Raw genomic sequence first — 9,819 nt, forward strand, 5'->3', positions numbered from 1 at the left:
CCGAGGTGCCCACTGGCGGAGATGGAGAACAGGAGCCGGAGTGCCTGGAATTCTTTCCAAAGTTCCAGGTGTGCTGGGAATTGATTTTTCCTGCACGGCTTGGGGCTTCATGGCTTGTAGATGATTGAAGCATTCCCATAGGATGGTATCTCCCAAGCGGACTCGATAGGAAACTGGCCCTGTTCCAGACTCGACCGTGCCTCATAACCACGCGTATCCATTGCCAAGATTCTTTACCAATAACCTATCAGCTGCCTTTAGGTGCCTCTCCCGGCTGGTGGGATCAACACTGGGTGTCTTGATGCCTTGCGAACCTCCCACCCTTGGGAATATCAGACTCAACCCTGGGCGGAGTCATCTTCTCATGACCAACTCTGCTGGGGCTGTTCTGGTAGTTGAATGGGTGGTTGGGGGGAGGGGGGGGAATGGGGGGGCGGGGGTGGGGGGTGGGTTGGGGGGAGGGCGGGTGTGGGGGGGGAGGGGGGAGGGGTGTTGGGGGAGGTGACGTCCTGTAATTGAAGATGAATCAGGATGGTTTGTTGTCCAAGGAGTCTGTGGGATGTTTTTTTGAACCTGCTTTTACTATTTGGGCCGCTCATTCTGCCAGGCCGCTGGATGATGGGTAATATGACACTGTCCTCACGTGTTAATTTCTGTTCAACTTCATCTAATGCACAAATTCCTGGCTGATGAAGGGTGGTCCATTTTCAGAAACTAACATTTCCGGGATCCCGGGTGTCAAGAAAGAGGTGTGAAGTTTCTCCACTCTTGTCCTTGTGTTTGAGTAACTCACCCTGTGTACGGCCATCCATTTTGAATCAGCATCTACCATTACCAGGAACGTGGACCCCATGAACGGACCGGCACTGTCCATGTGCAGCCACGTCTATGGCCGTCCTGGCCATTCCCAAGTGTGAAGAGTAGTGACTGGTGATAGTTCTGCCCTTGTTGATATTGCCAACACTGACCCACGAGCAAATATCCGTCCCCATACCTGGCCACCAACAGGGCAACTTAGAGTATCTTCAGTTTGCCACTCCTGGGTGGCCATGGTAAAGTTCACCATGGGATGGTGACACTGGCTCAGGATGACACTCTTGAACCCCATAGACGTGTGCCATCTTCCACAGTCAGCTGCTCTCTGCCACTCCAATATGAATCATAGAAATCATAGAAACCCTACAGTGTAGAAAGAGGCCATTCGGCCCATCGAGTCTACACCGACCACAATCCCACCCAGGCCCTACCCCCATATCCCTACATATTTACCCGCTAATCCCTCTAACCTATGCATCTCAAGACACCAAGGGGCAATTTTAGCATAGCCAATCAACCTAACCCGCACATCTTTGGACTGTGGGAGGAAACCGGAGCACCCGGAGGAAACCCACGCAGACACGAGGAGAATGTGCAAACTCCACACAGACAGTGACCCAAGCCGGGAATCGAACCCAGGTCCCTGGAGCTGTGAAGCAGCAGTGCTAACCACTGTGCTACCGTGCAATTCAGGCTGTAATGGCCTTTTGGATTCCCCCATCAGCACTAGCTGCTTCAATTCATTCAGGAATGGGTAATTTTGCCTCCACAGCCGAATATTATTGGCAGCCACTGGGAGAGTTTTGAAAAAGTTCATGATTACCATCTCTTCCATTGTGGGTACGACAAGTGTCTGTTAATCGTAGCCAACTCAAGGCATTGGCGTCAGTGACTCAGCCTCCTGGATAATGGTAGGCGGACAGTAATGAAGCCCACAGCTGGATATGGGCCAATGTTATGGGCTGCACCGCCATGCAGGTACTTCTGGAATTTCTTTCCCCGAACTGTCACCATTGACGAGGTGTCACAGTGGTTAGCGCTGCTGCCTCATAACGCCAGAGACCTGGGTTCAGTTCCTGGCTTGGGTCAATGTCTGTGCGGAGTCTGCACATTCTCACCGGATCTGCATGGGTTTCATCTGGTTTCTCCGGTTTTCTCCCGCAGTCTGAAAGACGTGCTGGTTAGGTGCGTTGGCCATGCTCAATTCTCCCTCAGTGTACCCGGACAGGCACCAGTGTGTGGCGACTCGGCGATTTTCACATTAACTTCATTGCAGTGTTAATGTAAGCCTACATTTGACAAATTATAAATGTTAAACTTCCTCTGAGTATGAATGGTTGAATTTCGCTGGGAACCCTCATCTCGCTGTCAGTATAAGTGCACGTGAATAAGTTCATAATTGGAAACAAGAATCCTCCTGCCAGCTTTGAAGCGAAGTCCTCAATCAGAGGGATTGGGTATTTATCCAGCTGTGAGAAACAGTTTACCGTTTGTTTAAAATTTCCCAGTACAAAGTATTTGTATTCACTCTTGGGACTTGGGTGTCACTGGCCACCCAGCATTTGTTGCCCATCCCTAGTTGCCCATGTTCAGAGGGCAATTAAGTGTCAACCACTTTGAGTCGCATTTAGTCCTGACCACATAAGGACGACAGATTTCCTTCCCTGGGACATTGGTGAACCAGATGTGTTTTTCCGAAAATCGACATTGCTTTTATGGTCATCAGCTGATTCTGAATTCCAGATATATTTATTCAAATTCCACCATCTGCTGTGACGGGACTCGAACCCGGGTGCACAGAACTTTAGCTGAGTTTCTGTATTAATAGTCCAGTGATAAAACCACCAGTCCATCACATCCACACCCAGAGTGTACACACCCTGACTTCCGGTAACCTAGACACACCATATTATATACGTCTGCAGGGCTCCCGGATTGGACAGCATTAACTGTCTCAATCAGGGAACTCATATTCCAATAACTCCACCTGATGGTTATCGTTAAAGTCATCAAGTATGTCTCTCTCTCTGTCTCTCTCTCTGTCTCTCTGTGCATCCCTCTCTCTGTATCCCCCTGTCTCTCTCTGTCTCTCTCTCTCTGTCTCTTTCTGTCTTTCTGTGCATCTCTCTCTGTATATCTCTCTCTCTCTCTCTATTTCTCTGCCTGTTTCTCTGTGTCTCTTATTGTCTCTCTGCATCACCCTCATTCACCTTCTCTCTCCACTCTTCCTCTGTGTCTCCTCCTCCCTCTCAGTCTCCCTCTCCTTCTCCCTCTCCTTCTCTGTCCCCCTTTTCTTATTTCTCTGTCTTTCTGTCTCTCTACCTCGCTCTGTATTTTCCTCTTGCTGTGTCCATTGTACTCATTCAGTCTCACTGTTTCAAATTCGCTGACGCTCTCTGTCTCTGTCTCCCTCTGCCTCCCTTTCTGTCTCACTTTCCATCTTAGTCTCCCTCTCTCATGGCATCCTCCCATCTGTCTCCCTCTGTCTCCCATTCTCATTCCCTGTCCATCTCCCTCCCCATTTCCCCCAATCTCTGTCCCTGTTTTTCTCGCTCTGTGAGAGTCCCTATTTGTCTCTGTCCTTTCTCTCTGTCTCTCTCTCTCTCTCTCTGTTTCTTTCACTGTATGTGTTAGAAACTCTTTCAAAATCTGTCACGCTCCACGTATTTATGCCCTTCCCTCTCTCTGTCAATCTCCGTCTCTCTATCATTCTTAAAGTTGCTCTCACTGTCCTCTCTCTCCCTTTATCTGTCACTCTCTCCGTCTCTGTGAGGCTGTTTGTTATTTATAGTTTGAAAGTCCAATAGGAAGATTCAGGGGTCTTGTAGTTGCAGTTTCCTCTCAGTGCCTAATGAGTTGAAGAATTGAAGTAAGGGGATATTTCAGCAGATTTGTTAGCTGCTGCCTGAAGTGAGTCTGTGTCACAGCATAAATGGCAGTGTTTGTACAACAACTTGTGAGTTGCAGCATCAAGCCCAATTCCAGAACAAAATTATCTAACCATAACGACCCATAGCCCAAATCTTCCATCCGAGTCCATATTGAATAAACCATTAATGTCGACCATAAAGGGATGAAATTGGCTGAGATAACAAACAGTAAAATGATGGATTTCCTGCGACTCTCCATCTCTGGGTCTCTGGGAATCTCCCCACTGCTGTGAGCCCGGAGTCTCCTGCGGGCTCTGCTGCTCATTAAAATGTGTCTGACGGTGAAAGCGTTGAGCAGCAGAATCAGGACGAACGGGACAGTCGGGGTTAGAATGTTGTGGAGGAACTCGATTGTTGTCCAGACCGGAGATCCGACAACATCCAATGTGGCCTCACAAAACCAGGGGTCGTTCCACAGCGAATATCTATTTAACAACATAAAATACCAGAAAATGTTCTTTAAACAGCTCAGCACCGTCACTGTTCCCAGAACCACAGCCGCCGATTTCTCACTGCAATATTTACTCTTCAGCTTGGGGCAGCAAATGGCCACAAATCGATCAAAGGTGAAAGTGACGGTGAACCAGACAGAACAGTCAGTGGCTGCATAAAGCAGGACGGCGTGGATGTTACACACGGGGACCCAGTACAGGAAATAAAACTGTTCCCAATAAACAATGGGAATGTGTCTGAATATCAGGTCGAGGATAACGACCAGCAGATCCCCCGCTGACATGGCCACCAGGTAACGAGTCACACATTTGGACAGACCACAGTTTCTGCTCATCAGTGTCACAATTGTGATTATGTTCACTGTCAGGAAGGGAAATAAAGAATAAAATTAGACAGGATTCAGGGAAAGAAGTTACCATTTGGACTGAGGATGGGTTGAAATAAGAAAGAATGTACACACATAAAATCACTGAAATCTGTTTTTAAATATCCAGCACGTCTTTTGCAGTGTGAGAGGAAAGTGGAGCATCCAGAGGAAACCCACACAGACACGGGGAGAAGGTGCAAACTCCACACAGACAGTGACCCAAGCCTGGAATTGAACCCAGGTCCCTGACGCTGTGAATCAGCAGTGCTAACCACTGTGTCACCGTGCTGCTCCATGGTAGCAACACAGTGGTATACATTTGGGAGAGAGCTTTCCGGAGAGTCCACAACATTGACCCTCACTCAGCTACAAGGATGAGGGAGTAAACTCTGACAGAAAATCCAGACTGGAGTCCTGTAGATGGTAATCTGTCGCCTCTCAGACAGTTTACTGACAACCCCTGCAACACAGCTGGTACCAAAGAGGGCTGGTTTGACCCTTGCCTCTGGACAATACTAACAATTGGCAGAGGGAGATCCTGATGCCTTGACAGCACAGAATCTCTATTATATTTACACAGAACTGTACCCTGGAGAGGAGATCACAGCATTGTGGCCACTGTTAGCACAACACAGGAAAAAATAGTAATCTCACACTCGATTGGCACACATCACAACTTCCAGTGTTTGCTTTCAAGAGCGGGAGAAAGCTTCAGGGTTCAGCGAATCGCTGTCGTCCATAATGCTCAGTGCGATTACTGCTGTCCCACTTTGGTCTACTGGACCAGTGCAGCTGCATGAGTCCTCTCTCGGCAGGAAGGTTGCCAATCTATGCACCAGGTAAAACTCAAACAAAGGCCAGTACCAAAGGAAAAGCCAAGCAGGCTGCCATAATGCCTATCGTCCGGTGACTCTGATATCCAATATTATGAAATGCCTCAACAGTTTCGTCATGGCATGAATCAGTTCCGGCTTCCCAGATTGCCTGGATCCACGACAGTTCACCGACATCCACAACAGGTCCACAATGCCATCTCACTGGCCCCACAGTGAACCCTGGAACACAGACTCGTGTTTATCAACTACAGCTCAGCCTGCAACACCATTACTCCTACGAAACCCATGTCCAAAATCCGTGGCCTTGGGCTTGGCTCCTGCCTCTGCAATTGGATCCTCAACTTCCTAATCCATAGACAGCAAAATTAAGGACAATCAACAACATCTCCTTCACAATCATCCTGAACAGCGGTGCCCCGTAAGGCTGCGTCCTCAGCCCCTTACTATACTCCTTATACACTGGTGACTGTGTGGCCAAATTCCCCTCCAACTCCATTTCCAAGTTTGCTGATGACACCTGCAGTGGGTCGGAGGAAGAGACAGAGAATCTGGTGAACTGGGGCGACAACAATGATCTCTTCCTCAATGTCAACAAAGCAAATCGACTTTTGGAAGCCTAGTGGAGAACATGCCCCGATCTACATCAGTGGGATGAAGTTGAAATAGTCGAGAGCTTCACGTTTTCGGGTCCACATCACGAAAAACCTTTCCTGGTTCCTCCATGACGTCCCTATAATTGAAAAAGTCTCCGAACGCCTCTATTTTCTCAGAGGTTTACAGACATTTGGCATGTCAGCTGTGACTCTCACCAACTTTTACAGATGCACCATAAATAACATTCTCGCTTGGTATGGCTCCTGCTCTGTCCAAGACTGTGAGAAACTTCAAAGCTTGGTGAATGCAGACCAGTCCATCACTCAAACCAACCTCCCACTCATTAACTCTGTCTAAACTTCCCGTTGCCTCGCAAAAGCAACCAGCCTAATTCAGGAATAGCGCACCACGGACATCAACTCTTCCCACTTGTTCCATCAGAGAAAAAGATAAAGATTGTGTGAGGACATGGACCAACCGACTCATAGAATCATAGAATCACTACAGTGCAGACGGGGGCCATTTGACACATCGAGTCTACACCGACAACAATCCCACCCAGGCCCTATCCTCGAAATCCCACATATGTACCCTGCTAATCCCCCACACACACATATCCCAGGACGCTAATGGGCAGTTAACATGGCCAATCAACCTAACCTGCACATTTTGGACTGTGGGTGAAAACTGGAGCATCCGGAGCAAACCCATGCACATACGGGTAGAATGTGCAAATTCCACACAGACAGTGATCCAAGCCAGGAATCGAACTCAGGTTCCTATGAGACAGCAGCGCTAACCATTGTGCCACCATGCTGCCAACTCAGGCACAGCTTCTCTGCTGCCATCAGACGTTTGAATGGACCCACATTGCATTAAGATGATCTTTTACTACATCCTAGCTATGACTGCAACATTACATTCTGCCCTCTCTCCCTCTCTATGTACAGTATGCTTTGTCTGTATGGCACTCGAGCAACAACACTTTTCACTGTATATCCAATGTTATGAAATGCATCAAAAGGTTAGTCATGACATGAGTCAATTTCAGCCTCCCAGATTGCCTGGACACACTACAGTTCACCTACCTCCCCAACAGGTCCACAGACACAATCTCCCTGGCCCAACACTGAACTCTGTAACACTGTAACCCTGAACATAGAGAAGGAGAGAGTGCAGAATGTAATGTTGGACTCAGAGCTAGGGTGTAGAATAAGATAATCTGAATGCGATGTGGGTCCATTAAAACGTCAGATGGCAGCAGAGAAGAAGCTGTTCTTGAGTCGGCAGCATGGTGGCACAATGGTTCGCACTGCTGTCTCACAGGGACCTGAGTTCGATTCCCGGCTTGGATCACATATTTATAATATGTGAAAATAATAAACCAAATCAATTCAAATCAAATCAGTCTTTTGCATCTCAAGCTGAAACATCAGCACGATGTGCCCTGACCTTACCAATGAACTTATGCAGGTTGATGATGTACACGGGACGGCTGTGATCGAGACTGAATTTACAAGGCTGAATGTGGGAGCTGCGAATGTGGGAGCTGCGAGAAACTGGACTTGCTCACAGTGGATTCTTTCCAGAGGAACACCACACGTTCTTGTAATAGGAGAAATCCCAACAGGCGAGATGTGAGAATGGAACAAAGTAGAAAAAAAACTTCGCTGGTGCTGATGGAATCCCAGGAATTGAAATGGGATCCCTGATGCTGTGAGGTAGCAGTGCTAACCACTGTGCCATACTGCCATCCTGCAAGGTGCGCTGGAGATATCCAAGATCACGGCCAGGACACCATCATCATCATATCCGTGGTAGGGAAATGATTGGAAAACAATCTGAGGAACAGAATTAATCTCCACTTCGAGAGGTAAGGATTTATGAACAATAGTCAGCATTCCTTTGACAGGGGGAGATCATGTCTAACAATAAGCTGGAATATACTGAGGAGGTGACTGGATGAGGAGATGAGGGAAGTGCAGTCGATGTAGTCTACGTGTTCTTCAGAAAAGCTTTTGACAAATATAGAAGGCTGAACAAGGAAGTGATTCCGATTGGAACCAGGTCAATTTGGTAAATTATATTCAAAATGGCTGAGCGGCAGAGGGCAGAGGGTGATGGTGGAAGGTTGTTTTTGTGACTGCAAGCTTGTGTTCAGTGGGGTTCCACAGGGATCGATGCTGGGTCCCTTGCTGTTTGTAGTGTCCATTGATGGTCTAGACATGAATGTGTGAGGTGTGATTAGTAAGTTTGCAGATGATACAAAAATTGGTGGTGTGGTAAATATTGAGGAGGAAAGCCTTAGATTCCAGGAATCATAGAATCCTACAGTGCAGAAGGAGGCCATTCAGCCCATCGAGTCTGCACTGAGCACAATCCCACCCAGGCGATATCCCCTGAACCACATGCATTTACCCAAGCAATTCTCCCTGACACTAAGTCCAGTATATCCTGGCCAATCCACCTAACCCACAAGTCTTTGGACTGTGGGCGGAAACTGGAGCACCCAGAGGAAACCCATGCAGACACGGGGAGAATGTGCAAACTCCGCACGGATGTGGTCCAAGCCAGAAATTGAACACACGTCCCTGGCGCTGTGGGGCAGCAGTGCTAACCACTGTGCCACCGTGCTGGGGAAACTGAAAGGCTGGTCAAATGGGCAAATGTAATTTACACCTGACGAATGTGAGGCCATGCATTTGGGACGACTATCCGGGCAAGGAAATGCACCATGTCCCGTCGAGTCTGAGGAAGTGCAGAGGACCAGAATGAATTTGAGGTGCATATATGTGGATCCCTAAAAGCAGCAAGACAGGGAGATGAGGTGGTTCAGACGAGATGTAGGATACTTGCCTTTAGCAGCCGCAGCATAGAATATAAGAGCTGGGAGGTGATGATGGAAATGTATAAAACGCTGGTTAGACCAGAGCAAGAGAACTGTGTCCTACTCTGGTCATCACACTACAGGAAGGATATAATTACACTGGAGACGGTGGAGAGGAGATTCACCAGGATGCTGCCTGGGCTGGAGAGTTTCAGCTATGAGGAGAGGCTGGTTAGGCTGGGTTTGTTACCTTGGAGCAGAGCTGGCTGGAGGTGGAGCGGGTGTAGTGGGTGGTGGTGGGGAATGCTTTCAGGTGGGTGCTGGGGGGAACTGAGTGATATGAACAAAATTATGTGGCACACGGATAGGAAGAAACCTTTTCCCTTTAGTAGAGGTGTCAATAACCAGAGGGGCGTGGAGTTAAGGTAAAGGGCAGATTTTTGTGTGGATTTGAGGGAAAATGTTTCCATCCACAGGGTGCTGGGATCTGCAGCTCACGGCCTGAAAGGATGGTAGAAGCGGGAACAAGCACAAGAGGCATTTAGATCAGCAACTCAAACGCCAGAGCATAAAATTATTAAACGAGAAAGAGTGGAGAAAAGATTTACTTGGATGCTGCTGGGACTTGATGGTTTGAGTTATAAGGAGAGGCTGAATAGACTGAGACTTTTTCCCCTGGAGCGTAGGAGGCTGAGGGGTGATCTTATAGAGGTCTATAAAATAATGAGGGGCACAGATCAGCGAGGTAGTCAATATCGGGGCGGCGCGGTAGCACAGTGGTTAGCACTGCTGCTTCACAGCACCAGGGACCTGGGTTCGATTCCCGGCTTGGGTCACTGTCTGTGTGGAGTTTGCACATTCTCCTCGTGTCTGCGTGGGTTTCTTCCGGGTGCTCCGGTTTCCTCCCACAGTCCAAAGATGTGCGGGTTAGGTGGATTGACCACGCTAAAAAAATTGCCCCTTCGTGTCCTGTGATGCGTAGGTTAGAGGCATTAG

Source organism: Mustelus asterias, unplaced genomic scaffold (genome assembly GCF_964213995.1).
Source record: "Mustelus asterias unplaced genomic scaffold, sMusAst1.hap1.1 HAP1_SCAFFOLD_409, whole genome shotgun sequence".
NCBI lineage: Eukaryota > Metazoa > Chordata > Chondrichthyes > Carcharhiniformes > Triakidae > Mustelus > Mustelus asterias.